The sequence below is a fragment of the Lutjanus erythropterus genome, chromosome 10 (genome assembly GCF_056507025.1).
Source record: "Lutjanus erythropterus isolate fLutEry1 chromosome 10, fLutEry1.hap2, whole genome shotgun sequence".
In the NCBI taxonomy this organism is placed as follows: Eukaryota; Metazoa; Chordata; class Actinopteri; order Lutjaniformes; family Lutjanidae; genus Lutjanus; species Lutjanus erythropterus.
In genome coordinates this window covers 24931792-24951780 of record NC_139326.1, presented here as the reverse complement: position 1 = coordinate 24951780, position 19989 = coordinate 24931792, and positions in this window count along the sequence as shown.

Genomic DNA, 19989 nt, shown 5'->3' with positions numbered 1-19989 from the left:
GCTGAAAGTTTGAAAAGCATCATAAACCTCCCTTTTCACTTTGTCTTAATTCACCCTCTAGATTTAGATTTAGAACTGAAACAATTAGTTGACTGATTTATAAGTCAATCAATAGACACGAGGGAACAATTTTGATAATCAATTGTTTGATCAAGCAAACATGAGAATTATTATCTGGTCTAAACTTTTCCAGTCCAAGGATTAGCTGATTTTCTCACTTGTTTATCATTTTAAATGGAACATCTATGAGTTTTGGACTGTTGACTTGATTATTAAACTTAAAAGTAATTGCTGGCAGTGCTGCCTTTTTACCTGTTAGCTGTCAAATGTCAACATCTGCCACCTTATATTCTTAAAACCAGATGTTTCTGAGCTGTTCTGAGCAAGAGATCACGTTCTGTTCCAAACAAATCAGACTTGAAAGAGGACCCAGACCCACACATAGAGGTATCTCAATCCTTTCTACCAATGCAAACCTAGTCTTAGTTCTGGGCCGGTGCTACTGCCTTTTTGGAGTTGGTTCAACTCATGAACCTTCAATGAACCTATTTGCTTCTCCACAGGCTAGAGAGCACAACATTATGTCACTGTGATAGGTGTGGTGCTACTGGAGTGCACCAGAACAACGCTCCGCCACTTTTTTTTCTTTTTTGACTTAAGTAGGCAGTTTGCAATCGCTATACTTTGTATGGAAGAAGAGTCAAATGATGCACTAAACGTCACTTTTATGTGAGCGCACATTAAGCCTGAAGAAGAGAGCCTGGGCTGATAAATAATATTCAAACCGCTGTTGTGATGCCTGTTATCCATGACTGGGGTTTTAGGTTTTGTCAAGCAGACTCATGCTAAGAAAACCTAGCTGTGTTGAGTCTCCTTCATAGTGCAGCCCTCTGGAGAACAAAGGTTGAATTTAACTACTTTATTTTGAATTTAAATGCTGTACTTTGAATTTAACCACTTAAAAAAACTACTGGCAACAATTTCCTCACCTTTAGCACTCATTTTGTTACTCCATTCTGTTTCTGTTGTTGTGTCACATGTCAGATTTCCTGGCCAAGAACCGATTCTTTGGAAAACTGAATCAAGATAAGGCACTGGCTCTAAACTGCCCTGGTGGAAAGGTGGTATAGTCCAATATATTTCCAGAAGTTCCTTGGTGTGAATATATGTTGAAGTCATGGCCTGTGCTTTGTTTTGAACACCGCTGCATCTGTGATTCCTTTTGAGCCCTTTCAGCCCCGGGACAGTAAACCTATCAACACTGTCCTTCTTAAACAGAATTTAAATGGAGATGGATCTGCCTTCTGCACTGATTCACCACCAGAGAACAGTACGTTATTTTCTTGTTTACTTTGATGCCCTGACAGTGCATTGCTATGGATGAGAGGAGCACCTGCTGAATGTAAAATAAGAAGGTGGTGACTGAGAAAGTGGTGTCGGGAAAACGTGACCGATTACATAAGAGCCCCTGCAGCTAAAATAGATAGGCAGGGTATTAACATGGGGATCACTGTGGTCTGAATCTGATACTGGTCTGTACTGGACACCACAGCCTCTGCTCTGCCTCGCTCCTTCTCGTTCTCTCTCTCTCAAACACATACACACCAGAACCGGGGGCTGCTAATTGTGTGTGTGTGAGAAAGAGAAGAGTGATTGGTGCACTCCATGCACACTGGCACAGAGACTTTCCACTTTGAGTCAGCTGTCAAAACAACACTCATATAAATAGAGGAAGAATTAGCTGGCATGGCAGTGATTATGACAACAAATACACAAATTCAGCATGCAAACAACACACACAGAGGAGGATCCTCTTTTGAGTTTGGATTTGACAGTTACTCAAGCTAATTCATGTGCAGTGTTCAATCAGAAATATTATTAAGACAGTTAAGGGATAATCTGAGAAAAGTACACACACACACCTGCACCTGCATACACACCTCTGACCCCATTGTTTGCAACACTGATGTGGAAACAAACACTAAACAAAACTAAATACCTTGTGCAGTCATATTAGTCCAAAAGCAGTGCGTCACCTGCATTGAAAGGGTCTATTTTTTTCCATTCCAGCTGAAAACTGACTTTATCTACTTACATATCTTGAATAGTTGAATTCCTCTCCTCTAAAATCGGTATGTTATTGGCATCAAAGACGACAAAAATCAGGCAGACTCTTGTAAATGCTGGAAATCTGTTTGGATACCATTAAATTACATCCTTCCTCATTTTTCTTTCTGGAAGAAACTATTGATCTGATGTGATTCAACTGGTCTAAAGTGACTGAACATGGCACGCTATAGTGTTTTATTATGAATGGCAGTTTTGCAGCATCGGGGTAGAAATAGAGAATTTGTGGGTGAGATGAGTGGCCCTTGTTTTGCTTGAGCCCCTGCCCCCCCCCAAATGTCTGTGCACATCCACGCACACCATCCTCAAACACACACACACACACTCCATCCTTGTAAAAAAAAAAATTGTTTTATAAATTTTGCCTTTATTGGATAGGAGACAGTACAGGGGCAACAAAGACATCTGCTTTGAATCAAATGGTGTCAACCACCAGGATGCCCCCTTTTTTAAACTGTCCTTCCAGTAAGACGACCACATTATACTAGCGCACATTGAGTTTGCTCAATTGGCTTGTTTCTTACTATTTGTTGGTTTATTTAACAGGGACAGTTAAAATATATTGGGATATTCTAGTTTTCTGTCTTCCTAGCTGGATGCCCGACCTGTCTGTGTTCAATGGCTTCTATGACCGATATGAATAATGTTGGTGATGAGGACACCCGTCGCTCCAAGATTACCTGTTTAGAAACCACACTATTTGCTAGGACAGTGGCTATTTCATTTGCATATAAAAATCTGAATCCATTCTAGCAAGTTCTTTCCACATCCAAATCTAGACAGTAAATAAATATGGTCCTTCTATTCCACTGTGGGCCTGTTGGGCATCCAGTCAATGCTGCTGTATCATTAATGTTATTTTTTTCATGAATTATGTTAAGTACTCTTCTAATATGATCACAGTTTTGCCAAAAACATTCTGATCATTATTCATTATGAACTAAATGTGGAATATAAGAATCTAATCTCCTTACCAGGGCTTTACAAAGTATTTTTGTGTCAGTTCCAGGTGGACTAACTGGTTTAAATGAGGAATATTTTGTAGAGAGTTTACCTGGTTTCAAGGTCATGGTCATCATTGCCAGCCTTATGAAGGTGGGAGAGGTCCATTTTCATGGGATACACATACATATCTAGTAGCAGACTTGTCATTTTTCTTTACATGTTTTGTAAAATTCAATCAGTTGGCCATCCAGCCCTGGTATTATACCACTTCCAATATTTTGGCTAACTTGTGAAATCTTTTCAGTTGGTAAACTGCCAGCTCCTTTTTTGCATCTTCTGTCAGTGTCCGAAAGAAATGTGTCCCATTCTTCTGAGGCTTGGGTACATTCTGAGGTCCTGATTCATTTTAATGCAATATTCCACTTTAGTCAGTCTCATTTTCTGGTGACCTTTCTTTGATGTAATTCCATGACCTTTTAAAGTCCAATACTGTACATCAGTCTGATGTGTTCATCACCATTGATTAGGACTGCATGGAATCTAATCGTCATGATTTTTTATCACAGGGCTACATATTTTCATGTTGATGTTGTATCTTGAAGCCCCTGAAAACTTTGCTTTTTTGTCTCTTACAACACACATATCTGTTTTGTAAAGTAGATATGTGATTTCCTTTGAGACAAAAATCAAAAACCAAAAGAGAGAAATTTATACTTTATATTTTTGGGTTTTCTCCTGTCAATCAAACACACACACCAACATATTTGTCCAGTCAGCTGAGATAAACAGTATTTGTTTTTCATCCTTTTAATTAATACAAAATGTTAACAATAAATTTGACATACTGACATTATTTTTTACTGTAGGTAGGATGACTAAATATTATTTCAGTTGGGCTCTTTAACAAGAGTTTAACACTCCAAACCTCTGTAAATCACCTTCATTATTGTGAAGGAAGTCTTGAGAGCTTGTTAAGTCGTGAATGAAAAAGTTTTAAGGAGACCTTGATGATGAAGTACTTGTTAAAGCGTAAATCGAGGAGAATAGAGGAGCAACACAAATTGAATCACTGCATAACTGCCACCCAATTCTGAAGATGTCCTCCTGTCAAGGAGTATTTAAAGGGGCACTTATCCACAGTCAGTGTATTACCTACAGTAGGTGGCGATCAGGAGTTTGAAGAAGCAGAGAGGTGTAACAACATCAACACATTTTACATCAACACAAACACATTTTAGTCACTTAAAAATAAGGTCCACCTGAAAAAATTAATACCACTTGAAGTGTGGGCTATATTTAGAATATCTTCACTGCATTACCTTGCTGTCGGGCTGCCTTCTCTGGCAGGAAATCACAGTTATACAAATTAAATATTGCTCTCTCCAATCAAACTCCATAGACAAAAACAGTAATTTTACTTAGCAAACCACAGGGTCATTGGTCTGCTGCTGCCTCAATATGTTAATTAGTTTGTGTTATTGTGAAACTTCAGTGAATCTAAACTAACCCTTCAAAACACAGCACGATAACACAAACTTATGAACAGATCGAGGTAGGAGCAAACTGGCAACTCCTGTGTTCTGGGAGGTAAAATTATTGATTTTTCCTGTGGAGTTTGGTTGGTTTGGAGAGAGCGATATTTGGCTCATATAACTGCACTGGCTAAAATAGCTTTTGTTGCTGACCCTGCCCACAGCAGTTCATTGATTAGCTTCCATGCTGGTGTCTTTCTCTGGTTTTCTGACGGTGGCAGTCAGCACTCTGCGATCAGCACTTCGTACGACCCCACATCAAAAAATCCAAACTATCCCATTATCAACAGTGTTGGAAACTGCTTTTCCTGAGTTGACCTAAGTCATGTTTGCATGTCACATGCAGTGCCCTCTGCTCCAATTCTGTGTCAGTCTATTTGGTCTAAGGTAGAATAAACTATCCTTCTGCGTCCTTGAGTTCCCTGGGAGACAGGGACAGTGTTATCAGGACAGCTGGACCAGCCTGCCCTGAGACAGTCTGGAGGCAGAGATAGTTGAAATATGGTTGAAGGATTTGTACCTGACCCCAAATGTGATGTGGTCACACTACCTTTCTTCCTTCCACATTACTCTTTCTTCCTAGTGTTTTGATCAGATTTGACTGACAGTGACCAAAAGGCCCATCAACTCACATTGGACCGTGGCCCAAATGTTGTCGAATCCTGATTGGTGCAGAGTTAGGTGTGTTTGAGAAAATAAGTTTTCAGGGTCTTCAAACCTATGTTACCTAATTTGACCTTCTGTTTACCAGGACAGTTTTCATTCTGATGACAGTAAGTCAAAAGCTTGGCATCACTTTGGTCAACCGAGGAGATGATAAATATGGAGGGATGCTTTGTAGCTACATGGGGCATTTGGGGTAACCTGGGCAGCTGTTATTGGTGGCTGTCCAGACACGAACATACACAGGAGTACTCATCCTGAAACTCAAGTATCGCTTGAAGTCAGTGACAGCTGGCAGACACTGAAATACCAAGTGGCCATTTCACACTCAGATTAATAAGGCATTTGTTACCTCACAATCTAGAAACCAGGTGCTGCTCATTTACAGTGTGTGAAGATCAAGACTTTTTTTCTTTATACTGAGAACCATAAACTTTATCACCCGTATCAGTGTCTCTGGCTTTACATCCTTTTCACTCTCACACATACTGTAGGCTGACATCTGTTGACCTGGAGGGCCAGTGGATTTTCACAGACCTTTTGTGAAAGTTTTATTTAAAGGGGGATACCACTCTGTTTCATTTAATCAATTAATCAATTAGCGTAAAACCAGTGAAACACACCACAGCATTTATAACCTAAACTCACTTTTAATCTTCAGATTCAAGACACTAGCCTCTATTGAGGCCTGAGCCCACGAAGAAAAGCAAACTGTCAGTTTTTTTTTTACACTGAGTGTAAGACAGCTGTGTGGAAACTAGTTCTACTGCATACATATATAACTGCATCATTGCATTCAACTGAAAACCTGCTCTGGACTTTACATGAGACAACACGTAGTGTGCATTTTAGAGAAATGTTTGTTAACTTCACCCACTTCTCTTCCAGAGCATGCTTGTGTTGCTGATGTCAAGTGGCTTTTGAAGTTAAGAATTCATTTGTAGACACCTAAAATATTGGTGGTAAAATTAGCTTCAGTTTATATTAATGTTAAGTGTGGAGATGTACTCATTTCCCTAACAACTGTCCTAATCCGTTTATGTAAACTTTATTCTAAATAAAGAGCTGGAAGGATTGGATTGATTTCATCATAAAGAATGTCAGGTAAGTTTTGTTTTTATGTCACCTGTGCATAGGTGGTCACACCTCAGACAATAGCTTACTTGATAACCTCCAGCTTGCCTCGTGTAGACACAGGCTAGGGTTGCCAACATATAGTGATAAAGTACTCGATGTGACCTTCACATACAAGAGGCAGTTTTATTACCCTTTATTGTAGATAACTGTTTGACTGGCAAGGTAAGTGCCAGGTAACATGACTCAGCAAACATGAGAGGATAAATATCAAAGTCTCAGCTAGTTGTCTTATCACAAAACCCTATCACGAAAAGGGCTGGTCACGTTCTGCTACAATCTCACGTTTAGGTATTTATCCCCTCCCTGTCATGTTCAAACTTTCATTTTCTTTTCAATGCATCCATGTTAAGAGGAATTCGTTCCATACAGGACCAAGATAAAAAACGCTCTTTATTCTCCTCATTCAGAATGCACCTTGTACAGCAACAGTACCTCTTGATCAGTCTAAATGTTTGGCTGTGCCCACATTTGTTGCCACTGCCAAACCATCTGCCACAAAGCAACACTGACTCATCAGGTCCGCCTACGCTCTTTTGAGAATCCGCGATTTCCACAAGGTACCTCGTTTTCTATCTAATCACCATGTACTGAGCCTTTCCCCAGTGTTTCACGGGGGCTCTGCAGTCAAACACAGACTTGAGTCTGTGGCTCATGAAGTGTTGCAGATAAAAGAGCAGCCCTGCAACAAATGTGTGAAAATATTATTCAGAAATTTCTATTCTATTCTATTCTATTCTATTCTATTCTATTCTATTCCTGTGCCCTGCCCTGTATTTTCTAGTTTGCTTGTTTGACAATTATGTCATGCCACCAGCACTCAGACTCATGATAATGCATGCGTGAAAATGCACACACACACCAGCACACACACTCTCTTTCTGTCCTGGAAGCCGTCAGCAGTTGATAATTTACACAGAGAGCGTCGACAGTGTTTGCTCTGGTCCTGAGTTGCAGGGACAGACAGAGACAGATCCAGTGTCAAGAGGATAAACTAGATGCTCCAGCCTGCTGGTGTCCATTACTCATGATCACACAGATACAGCTGATACCTCAGTCCATGCCTTTACATCTCTCTCTTTCTCTCTCTCTCTCTCTCTCTCTCTCTCTCTCTCTCTCTCTCTCTCTCTCTCTCTCTCTCTCTCTCTCTCTCTCTCCTCTTAATTTAGCTCCCTGTGATCTTTTTTTTTCCATGTCTTTACTTAAATTCAAACACAGATAGACAAGGACTGTGTTTTAAGGGGAAACCCCAACAATTCTACACATCAAAGTCTGTTTACAGATCATAAGAAGTGTTTCTACACAGGTGAAAAAGTTCTGGGGTGTGGAGATTTTCCAGGCCTCTGCTGTTGCTCGAGGCTACATTTGGACTCCCCAACATAACTGTAGGCTAGCTGAGTTGGATTGTGGGTAATGCAAGTGTGAACCAACAGAGACATCAGCCATTTTGAAGCCTTAGGTTTGGCATTATTGTGATTGCTATCTTGTTTTTTTGCAACCAGAGCAAGTACAGTACTGATGAGAGCATGGAGCTGATGGGAGACTTATTGTGACTTGATCCGTGTTTGGTTCTGGCTTGTCCAATCAGCAGGAAATGATGGTGGCCTGTCTGGTCGCGATCTTTCTCGTATTACAACTAAACAGTACATTAAAATACGTCTCTGGAAACATTCTATGTGAGAAATAGGCAATGCAGTAATGCAGTAGTTTGTTTTGTGAATGATTTTGTGAGAGATTTTTTCAGACCACTGTGGTTTCATCAGAAAAGTGACATGGCATCCTACACACAGACTTTTATGTTCACAATAATCAGGATGGTGCACTAAATTACAACGCTGATGAACACTGTCTTGCATGTATGTTCGCTTGAGTTTGTTTTTTCTGTCTGTTTCTCTGGGCACAGAGTCACAGAGAAGGTCATGGGTGTAGCAAAGGGATCTCCCCACATGCCAGAATGAAAGCAGAAATCCCAGGCTGGCATCACATCTCCTGTCAGCCAGAGTACTTCTCAATGCTTCACATGTTTCTATTAAACCTTTTCTCCCTGCAGCATCTCAGGAGACCTTAAGACATGGTAATCCTTTAGTCATTAAAAGGCACAGCCCTCCAAAGGAGGATAGCAGCAGGACACCACAGACAGGATCATATTTTTACCAGAGTTCAAAGGTGCAGAAAAGTTAGAGGGGTTTTTTAATTCAGAATGGATACCACCCCTAACACTCTCCTTCTTCCCTGCTGCAGAATCGTCTTTAATGGGTGATATTTCTCTCTGTGGTACTTGCTCTGACTGCAGCGTTATCCCTTCTAATAAAACACCAAGGGTTGGGTGACAGCAGCAGCCTTGGACTGAAGTGGCCAGTCTGCTCATTAAAACATACGCACACACTTGTATGTAGACCCTGTGAACCCAGAGTGGCATGTCTGCAATCAAATCTTCTGTAAGCTCCTACAGATCAACTTGGTAATATTAGCACTTCTCTCTGTTTCTGTCACAGAGAAACTCAAAGCGAGCACGAGGATAACTGTGGTCAGCGACAGAGCTGCATGGTGAAACTCCCTCTAACAACCACCAGGCTCCATGTGAGGTTTCATTCACTCTCTCTGGTCAAAAGTAACATACCTGTGGAACAGACAGGGCCAAAGCCACAGCTGCTGCTCAATACTGAAAAGATGCAGACACATTTTATTGTAATATGATTTACTATGGTAACTAGAGGTAAATGAAGAAAAAGTAGTAGTAAGTTATTGCAGGGATGCTCTCACGTGACATTGCTTCGTTGTCCGGATTTGTTCAGGTGATTTGGGCACAGTTACACTGCTGTGGTTGCTAATATACTGAAAGAAAAGCAATTGTTTCAGGAAGCTCAGTTCACTGATAATTAATTGTCCAGGTAAATCTCCTAACTACTTTTTCTCAGAGAGTTCCTCACAAGACACTAAACTAATTTGAGTCCCAGTGTAAAGCCAACTTTAAAGAGTGGGAATGCAGCATTACGTGAACGTGGGACAAATACATTTACATGAGTCCATACAGACCACGCACAACACAAAAGTAAATCCTCTTGGGTTGCCCCATATTTTTAAATGAACATTTCAAAGACAATAGATGAGCTGGAAAAAAAAGGGCTGTACTTCTGAACTCATGAGAAGTTGACTTTTTAGAAAGGTGTGGTTCTCAGAGAACAGCAACATAATAAACATATGATGATCTTTGAGAATATGATGCAATGCTGTAGGTTAGGCTACTAAGTCGTAAAGTACTTAAAATTAGCTCAACCAACTTAGGCTATGGTTCTAAGAGATAGTTTTTTGTGAGTCTGGACATGATACATGTGCCGATTGAATCACGTACATCATGATGAACATGATGAATTTCAGGAGTTTTTGTGACATCCATCTGAACATATGACAGGAATGGGGGAGACAAAGTGAAGGATTTGACATGCTGCAGGACTGCAGTCAGCAAATGAACCCGCAACCACTACAGAGGACTCGCAGCCTTCATATATGGGGTGATTGCTCTACCAGCTGAGCCACCGGGCCACTGACCACTAAATCTGCATTTTGGTACATTGTTTTTAGCATGCCGTTTCCAAGGTCAAAAATGAACCGTGAACCTCAAAATGTTCTAGTTAGCACTTCACCACTCTTAATTTAGAGTAAGAACATGTAACTCTCTCAGCGGGTCGCGTGAGGACGGCAGTGAAAGGCATCCGCTGTACATCAGCATGTGGAGTGTGTGGGTGAGGTAAGGACTTATGTCACAGTGAATACGTGAGAGGCACTCAGGCTAAGAGCATCACTTTAATGGCTGATAATATAAGTGAAATCGCCATCAAAAGGAAGCTGCTGAGCCAACAAGTGGATATGTTTTTATAAGGTTTTCAAAGATAAGGAGGATGTATAACCTACTTCAGCAAATCAACCAAATAAATGGCATATGACTGTGACAGGCTCTCAGGTTTCTCACTCATACAAGAGTAGCATTCAATGCTGTTAACCCTCTCTCTGCTAATTAAAGTTTAACTTCCTGGAAGCACCGATATAGCTCACTCTTTAGATGTATAATTCAATAATCTAATTCAATAATCTGTGTTTAGGATAAGGTTTCTAAACGATAAAGTAAATTTAACTGAGTAGGAAAAAACAGCTGAAGGCATGAATACCAGTTCAATACATGCACTTCTTTTACAGCTGTTATCAAATGTGAACATATTTGTAAGATTTGTACGTTTTTTTTTTTTAATGGGTTTCTAAGGCTGCAACATTCAGCATGCAAATTCCATAAAATCAACATTTGAACGCACCAGTACATCCAAATAGTTGCAACATATATGTGCATTAAAAGTCCAGTGTTTAAGATTTATTGGGATTTATTGGCAGAATATTGCAAAAAATCGATTTATAAAATCCATAAGTATGTTTTCAGTGGTGTATAATCACCTGAAAATAAGCATTGTTGTTTTCCTTATCCTGGAAAAGAGCAATTTATCAAGAGGGCACTTAATATTAGGTAAAGGTCAGTTAAGATTCAGGAAGACAATAGACACGTAAACGAACGGCTGGATGTGGTGTACAGACTATTGAAAAATGCAGTGAAGCTACCCTAACAACGCTGCAAAAAAGGAGAAAACAGGAGAATAGTAAAAGACAGTACCACCCCAGCCGCAGCCTGTTCACCCTGCTGCCATTTGTTAGGAACCGGAAGACGTATTCACTGCTGAACCACTGGACTGCAGAACAGCTTCTTTCCTGAGGCTGTGAGACTCCTCAAGTCATCATCTGCACTCTGCCATAAGTAAAAGTTCATTTTTTATGACTTATTATTTGTTCAAGGATTGAAAAGAGGAGATGTGGAGGGCCTCAAAATGATGTAATCCAACCCTGGCCTTTATACCTAAAGAGGGTGTGGGTCCTCTTCAACGGAGTCCACCATGTTGCACCACTATGTTCTTATAATAGCCCAGAATTGACAAACCAAACACTGATTCTAACCATTTGCAGTTTTTCACAAATTTCTAGGCCATTAATTTCTCCTACACACTTGGAAAGGGAGAGTGAGACGAGGTGTTTGTAATCTGCAAGCTCACAGCTAGATGCGACTAAATCCTACACGCTGGCCCTTTAATATGACAGCTCCTTTCAGGCTATCCTGTATGAGCTGATCTGCTGCACAAGTGGAAAGTTTGACCTGCTGCTGGTGTTAGATGAAAGGTCAGAGGTTCACTGAGGTAATCAGGAATCAAACTCTGGGGACAGTTAAGGTCTCTATGCCAAAAATTCAAGGCTATCTGTCCAAACTCTATAGTGTTGTGTCTTTATAAAACACTTTATCAGCTTTACAACCCCTTAGATGGAAGCAAAGACAACTTGAGACCCCTTTGTCACTCATGCATAAGTCAAAGTTGTGAGTCATTTTTAGATATCTACAGAGGTGAAACTCTCCAATTTCTCACACAGGAAAGAGCAAAGATAAGAGCTGGAGAAAAAATAACTGTCAGACATACAGGAGATTCATACGCCGGCATTTCAAACACTTGCATAAGCACACACATTAAATTAACTAAAAGTATGAGTTACAGGAGACAAGTTCAGAGAAATGTTGACGTGTTGACGTCACAGAGAGAAACAGAGACAGAGGTTACGAGTCTGAAGCACAGCAGGAAAAGCAATTAGACTGATCACTTTCCCCATGCCCTCTCAAGCCCTCCACCACACACTGCTCAAGTAATTTACTAATATATACACACTCACACACATGAATGCATGTGCATTTGCCTGTCTGAGTCTGACGTGAGCATGCTCAACATGTGCAGGACGTAGCCAGATCATGTTGCTTTTTAACACTGTATACAATTACAGCACTTGGCAGGTGTCAGAACAAATTTGTGTGTGTGTGTGTGTGTGTGTGTGTGTGTGTGTGTGTGTGTGTGTGTGTGTGTGTGTGTCTGTGTATGTGTGATTGTGTCTGACCATACAGGTATGCATTTTTGTCAGTGCAAGTTGTTTATGTGTGTTTGTCCACATAGTTAACCCTTATAAAAGCAGGCATGTTGGCTGAAAATACCCCTGTTAAATAACAAGCTGACAAAAGTTTTACATACACTCACCTGTGGAGTAAGAGCATGGACGCAACACAACTATTCCCACCAGAAAAAATATTCACACACACACATAAACACAGTGGCAGATGTCATAAATAAGCATGCCTAATTCAAAGAACTGGCAGCAGGAGGGAGGTTCAGAGTTCCTCCGTCCATGAATGCAAAACTGACCTCTCAGTTTACAGAGATCATGTCTCATAACATTCCCAAATAGGTTATAAGATCCTGAGAAGAGGCCAAAGGTCACGTCTTTCTTTCCTTATCACTATTCCTACTGCCTGTATCGGCTAGTCTACATTAGACACCCTAGGTCCAGGAATTCATTGTCTCAACTAAAGTTTTAACATTAATGTGACAGTTTAAAGTGAAAACTCTTAAATTGACTTCTGTTCCCCGTGTGAGAGAAGATTTGACTTTGACTCTTATGAGAGAAAGTATCAAGAACAACCAAACTGATTATTTCAGATTTAAAAAAAAAAAAAAAAAGAAATACAAAGGTTAAGGACACAGTCTTACATATATCTGAGTGGACAACACAAAACAAAAGTTAAAGTACAATGAAAATGTAAACAGACATATTCAACCACTTGTCAGTAGGAGTTGTGGTCTTGAGCAGCCATTCCCAAACTTGAGAATGCTGAGGCCCACTTAGATATCTGAAAATTTTTTGTGGCCCACCAAAATGTTTAAACACAACTCTGTTCAACACATTAGACTAATTTTACACTGAAAAAAACCTTGATTGTCCGTTTAAATTCTACAGGAAATTATTATTTAAGTGCTTTTGCTTTAAAGTGTCACCTTTTATTTAATATGTTACTTGGTGTTTGTTTGTAATTACGTATCCTCATTTCAATGTGTGAATTTATCACTTGCATCAAGCAGAATTAACTAAAGTACTGTACTGATTGCATAACCTGACACAATAAAGTAAAACTTACTTAGGCAATGGGAGTAAATCTGAGAACCTTGTGCTGCTCAGTGAGTGTGGTCACAGGAGAGTTCACACTTTTTCAAAAGTGACACCAACCGAACCAGAAGGAGCTGTACAAGGACAACGGACTGACTGAGGTGGTTTTGTCACTAATTTGATTAAAAGAAAATCATGGATGTGAAGCCACAGGGGTAAGTTATATGCTTAATTAACTTTGCATATTCATGTTGGCTTGTCAGCTTAAGTCAGTGTTTGAATATTGAATAATTTAACATTAGCACCAGTTTATCAGTTTAGCTTGCTAGCTAGTTATCTTGTTGATACACATGCTGCTTTTCAGGCTGCTACTTTTTGTGACCAGGTTTTCATTTGCAGAAAAGGATGTTGTGGTTAAAACTACTGAAAAGTCATATTTATTATATATGCTTTTTCTGCTAGGTAAAATGCCTTAGTAAAAATGCAGCTTACTTAGCTGCTTAGACCAAGGAGCGCCCAAATTTCATTTTTTTTTTTTTTTTTAACCACCTTTCTCAGATTGCTCTTTTAGACACAGTTGCAGGCTTACATCATCATCTGTTTCTGATATGGAGGTATATATTATTCTCAGAAATAAATTTATTTCTGTCAAACAGCAACATGTTGAAGGCAGAACAGATTGATGCTTGATAGAGAGTCTGAGGAGAAAACAAATAGGTAAATTTTGAAATTTCCGGTGATTATTTGGATTATAATAAACTTTTCTTTTTTCCAACCTAATGATCTTGGTTAACTTTTTGATTCAGTTCAACAAATTTTAAGGCATTAACTAAAATTAGCATTTATGATACAGTAAGTTGACAATTTTTTACATGTACTGTATCTTGAAAGTTTAAAACATTTTATCTTGTTTTATTTAATAAATTATGTCCTAATTTATTTGTCAATCATTTTTTATTGCAAATGCACATGAATTCAAGACAGTCACAAACCACAAAGTTGTTGATACAAGTCAAAAATGGTTTGCAAGTCATTGCATTCAGGTTTTATTTATGCATTAAACAGTATCCCAACTTTTTTGGAACAGCGCTTGTAGTTTCATATGATACCAGATTCTTCACTAGCTTTAAAACTGAGCCCACTACAACTCATGAAAGACGAACGGTTGCCTCACTCACACGCTCACACACACACACACTTACAAAGATGGAATAGGTGTCTGCGGGGGTCCGAAAGCAGAGGAGAGGCCAAAGCGAGTTGAGCCCAGCTTTCCCAAGGCTGGTTAATGCCCGCTGAATTTGGGTCAGAGCGGGAAACTCTGTCGCCAGCGACTCAACTCGTTCACCTCTGAACGTGTGGGGGAGGTCCGCGCCACGCATCCCGTCTAAGGGAGCCGGGTTGACTCCAGCTTAGTCGATATCATCTTCTCAAGGTCTATTTATAAACTTCTGAAACAGTGACATCATTATGACATCACAGGAGAGGCTTATAGCCTAGCATAGAACTCCAACTGTGACATCATCATCTCTGATGTCACAAACCAAGCATGATACCCTACACCAGGTCCATTCAAATGGCAGCCCGCCGGCTACGTGTGGCCCAGAAGGAATCCCTGAGTGGCCCAGCCTGTGGCCCAACCAGAAAAGCAGAGAAAAACCGAGAAAATCGTGTTCTGCAACCCTGCAGACATTTCTACAGAAATTCACACAGTAGTTCAGATCATGAATGCAACACTCTGCGTAGCCTTACAGCACTCAACGTTGTGAAAATCTGTGTGTACTAGTGGTAACGTTAGAAGTTGTAGTCGTATAATACAACCTCTAAAAATAATTCATTCTCAACCCTGAAACACAAAATTGACTATGAAAACTGTTAGTTTAACCTTGCCTGGACTGACAAATACCTTTATTTATTATTAACTTTTATTTATATTTTATTTTGCTGCCAAATCCAAGCGCCAGACCGATGTGTTTAATTTGCAAGTGCATTGCAGTTTTTAAAGATTACAATCTTCAGAGGCACCACATTGAGAAACAGACTTTACAGACAAACTTTCCAGACAGATCACAAGAGAGGGCTGCAAAAGTGCAGAGTTTGATTGCATCTTACAACCGGAGCTGCACTATGATGATGCAGTCATGCACAGCCCAAGAGAGAGCTGCAGCAGCTTCCTGCCGTGTGTTCTGGATCCTGGCAAGAAGAAAAGGTCATTCACAGACTCGCAAACCTTGAAAGACTGCATGTTGGCCATCATGGATGAGGTGATAAATGATGAATTGTATTGAATTTGTAATTGAACAGCCCTGAACTTTGAGATGTGCCAGGGTCAGATGTGACCAAACCATTTTTTTCATTTTTATTTTCATTTCAAAATTGGGGAAGAAATTGAATTGCTGCTACCTCAGGTTCTGTTAAGTTACTGCTCTTTTGTTTTTTATGCACTTTTTGATGTGCTTGTGTCAGATGTGACCATATTTAAAAGGGAAACAATGAATAAACATTGTTTGTTTTTCATTACATTAATTTGTGTTGGTTTAAAATTTGCAATTTCCTGCTGCTTACCAGCCACTGAAAATGTCTGTCCTGTTAACTTACGTAGGTCATATAGAGGCATCTGTAATAAATTGAGACCATTTCATAACTACTTAAAAACTCCTTGTGGTAGCTTTAACTACATGTATTTTGACTCTAATACATGTTTTTACTTTGAAAGTTTGAATGCATGACCTTTAATTGTAACAGGATATTTCTACACTGTGGTATTGTTACTTTTACTTGAGTAAAACATGTGAGTACTTCTTACACCACAGCGGTTGTAAGACACCTGTTAACTTTGGTCACATGATAACAACTGAGCCATCTCCATGGCAACTGAGGAAACCCAATCCAGTAAGGAGGGCTGTGAGTTGTATTGGAAAAAGTTAGATGGACCTTGAGCTCAGTTTTTCTTTCTCTCTCTTACAATATGGTATCAGAATCAAAATAGACAAACAGGAAAATGAAAGAACCTTCCTTTACAAAGAAAGAACAGTAGCCTGTTTTAGAACTGACCTATATATGTATTTATATCTCCTTTTGACATTTACGTTTTTGTACCCTGTGTGGAAATCCCCTCATTTATACATCAGTATGTGTTGTCTGATTTGTTATGCCAACCAGTTGAAGCTTCATCTGAAGGTCTCATTTATCAAATTAAGCGAGTGTCCCTCGACTGACGATGAAGACAGGAAATTGTTACGCTCTTCATTAAGGAGAGCGGTTGCTATTTATGTTGCGATGACAACTCTGCCTCTGCACCCAAGGGAGAGACCATCCCCAATATCTGCACTCAATAATGGATTCAGGTTTCTATTTATACTCCCTCTCACTCTGTCTTTCTCTCTCCTCTTTTCTCTCTGACTGTCACTTGGCCAGCTCTGATAATAATTATAGCTGTTGGCCATCATAAAAAGGCTGTGACAGAAATAACCAGGGCCTGGGTAGATAGGCAGTTATGTGGGAGAGTGAGATCTGTAGGTAACTCTAACCATCTAGTTGTAGGAACGGGGATGATACAGATGTTTCTGTACCTCAGGAACTGGGCTACAGAAAGTATATTAAATGTCGCTTTGAAGGAGAAAAGTTTTGCAGTCAGAGGAGAGTTTACATTCTGAAATGAAAAACTTAAGGTGGATATTTTATAGTCTGATTTAAAGCCTTATTGTATCAGGGAAAAACAATTAATCTTACTAAAAGCAATAGGATTGAGGCTAAGCGGTAAAACCACATGATTAACAGCAGTGAAAGAAGTAATCAGAACTGTGACTTAGGTTAAAGTTAAGTTTCAGGATTCAAGATGTTTATTGCCTCACTGGTTATACAAGTACAACTGTGTGTTAAACTTTAGCTGGGATGCTCCATTAAAAAAAAATAACACTATTTAAGTAATAAAAGACAACATACCATAATATCATAATGAAATAAAATATGCATTTATAGAACAAAATATGCAGTAATCAAAATGAATATTGTGTAACAAGACATAAATATAAACAAAGTTAAAGGTTGTTTACACCTGTGAACAAGTATAGTATATATTATATATAATAAAAAAAAGTACAAAATTATTAGCATTAAAATATACTTTAAGAACTGAAAGTAAAAGTACTCAAAAACAATGGTCATTCTTCAAAGTGTGAAGACTGGATAGTAATATAATTAATAATTTAGTGGAGTAAAACGTATAACATTGGCTTCCAAAATATAGTGGAGTAGAAGTGTAAACTACTATTCAGTGGAAATACTCAAACAAACTATAAGTACCTCAAAAATCTAGTAATGGTTGACAACAGGGAAAGAGTCACAGTCATGTAAAACAAATCCTTCAGTTAAAATTAAGCACTCTGGTTAATCCAAGTCTGCTGCCATGGTTACAGTCTCCTGGTTAGGTTCGTCTCCCATCATGTCATCAGGCCCCAGTGGGCACCAATGTGTTCCAGTCTTGTTAAGTCTGTCAGGTGAAACGATCTCTATGAGTGATAAACGGTGTCCTCTGCTGGTGTGAATCACTAACTACATTACTACAGAGGGCTGTACGATGAAGGACGCTCACGCTTCCTTTGCATTAGCTGGCTTGACAAAACCCAAAACCTCTCATGATGGTGGTTTTCAACTTTATTTGTTAACCGTAACTTTCTTCTTCAGACTCCGGATCAAGTCGTTAAATAAATAATACATTTGTGAATATATAAAATGTAGGAAGTACTAAAACATGTCACTGATCTTTGAGTCTTATGCCTGGTAATTAGTCCGTTAATTGTTTTAAAATTCCATATTTTATAAATCATCGGTCACTGTCAATCCACTAATTTCCATCTTGCATTAGTTCAGAGTTGTAATCAGTGTTGGACTTTCACTAAGCACATTTATATCAAGTACTGTATTTATTTTATACTTTACTTCAGTTCCATTTTATCCAACTTTGTGCTTCTACACAATGTCCCAGGGGCAAATACTGAACTTTTTAATCCACAAAGCTGAAAGGCTGTTTTTTGACTTTTTAGAGATACATGGTTCTCACAGGACAGCGATGCTACAGACATTTGATTGTATTATAGACCATGATGCATTACTGTACATTACAGTACTGGAAATATTAGCCAATAAATATCAGCATAATGTTCTATAAAAGTAAAAGTATGTTTGTTAAGTTTTTTGATGAAAAACATTTGATGAGTCAAGTTTTGTTTTTTATTGTAATTGTGATGTCAGTCAGATTTGGTTTGATCAGAGCTGTGGAGTTTTAAATTTTAGTTTTTAAAGTAAAGTAAAAACTACAAGTCATATGAACTTCTTTCAAAAATATAAACATGTGAAATCATTTGTTATCTTATTGATATTAGTCATGTGAAGCAGGTAATTATTGCATGAGCTGAAAAAAATCCATATCGTCCATCCCTACATACAGTATAACCTGTAGTTTACAGACAGCCAAGGAAAATAAGGACAAAGATGTAGAAAGCAAACAACAACAAACAACAGTTCTGACTCTTCAAATGTTTATTTTTTTCTAGTATAATTCATCATAAAAATTCAGAAACATACTTTAGGACATTTTCCCAAAAAATGAAATGCTTTGGATAATGTTGATCCCAGTACAGACAGTGTTAATCATCCAGCTTTTAGAGAAATTTACTTTATGTTTTAAACTTTTTCAAACTGTTTGAATATGTATGAGATCAAACTAACTCTTTAGATTTTCACGTTTCTTTTCTTATTGTTTTACAGATTTATATATTTTTTTACGGCCTCCTATGACTCTGTGTATGAACACACTGACCAGGAGAGAATGAGAGAGGAGCTCAAACTGTTTACATATTTTTTTATGACAGTCTTGATCTGGAGATCCACACAGGATGAGTGAGAGAAGCTCACTCACAGTTTGAGGAGATCAAACCCACAGAAAGTTTCTAAGCGTCAGGGAGCGTCACTGTAACCATAGAAACTCACTACAACTGACCTGCTGCAGCACCTCCTGCTCAGGTCCAGAGGGGATCCCTTGATTTGCTAAACTCTCCATAGATCAATGTTAAAGGGATAGTTCACCGAAAAATGAAAATTCTGTCATTTTCTACTCAACTTCATGCCTATTGAGAGCCGCATTTATTTTGTCAGGTCGATTGTTTGGGAGATACTGCAACACTGTTTACCTGTGAAACTCCAGCAGTGTTTTGTGGACAAAAAAGCTAAACCCAACCTTCAGTCGGCATAAGGGTCTCTGGATGATGACTGAATTTTTATTTTTGGGTGAAAAGGTTTGGGATTTTTTTTTTTGTTTTTATTTATTATTATTATTATTATTATTATTATTATTATTATTATTATTATTATTGTTGTTGTTGTTGTTGTTTTTGTTGTTGTTGTTGTTGTTGTTTTTGTTATTATTATTATTATTATTATTATTATTATTATTATTATTGTGTGGGTCTGGGGTTCCCCTCTTGACATCACTGTATAAATCGACCTTAGTGATGAAACCCACAATATCACTCAGTGAAAGTCATTGATGTGAAAGCTGGTATTGACTCTCATTTGG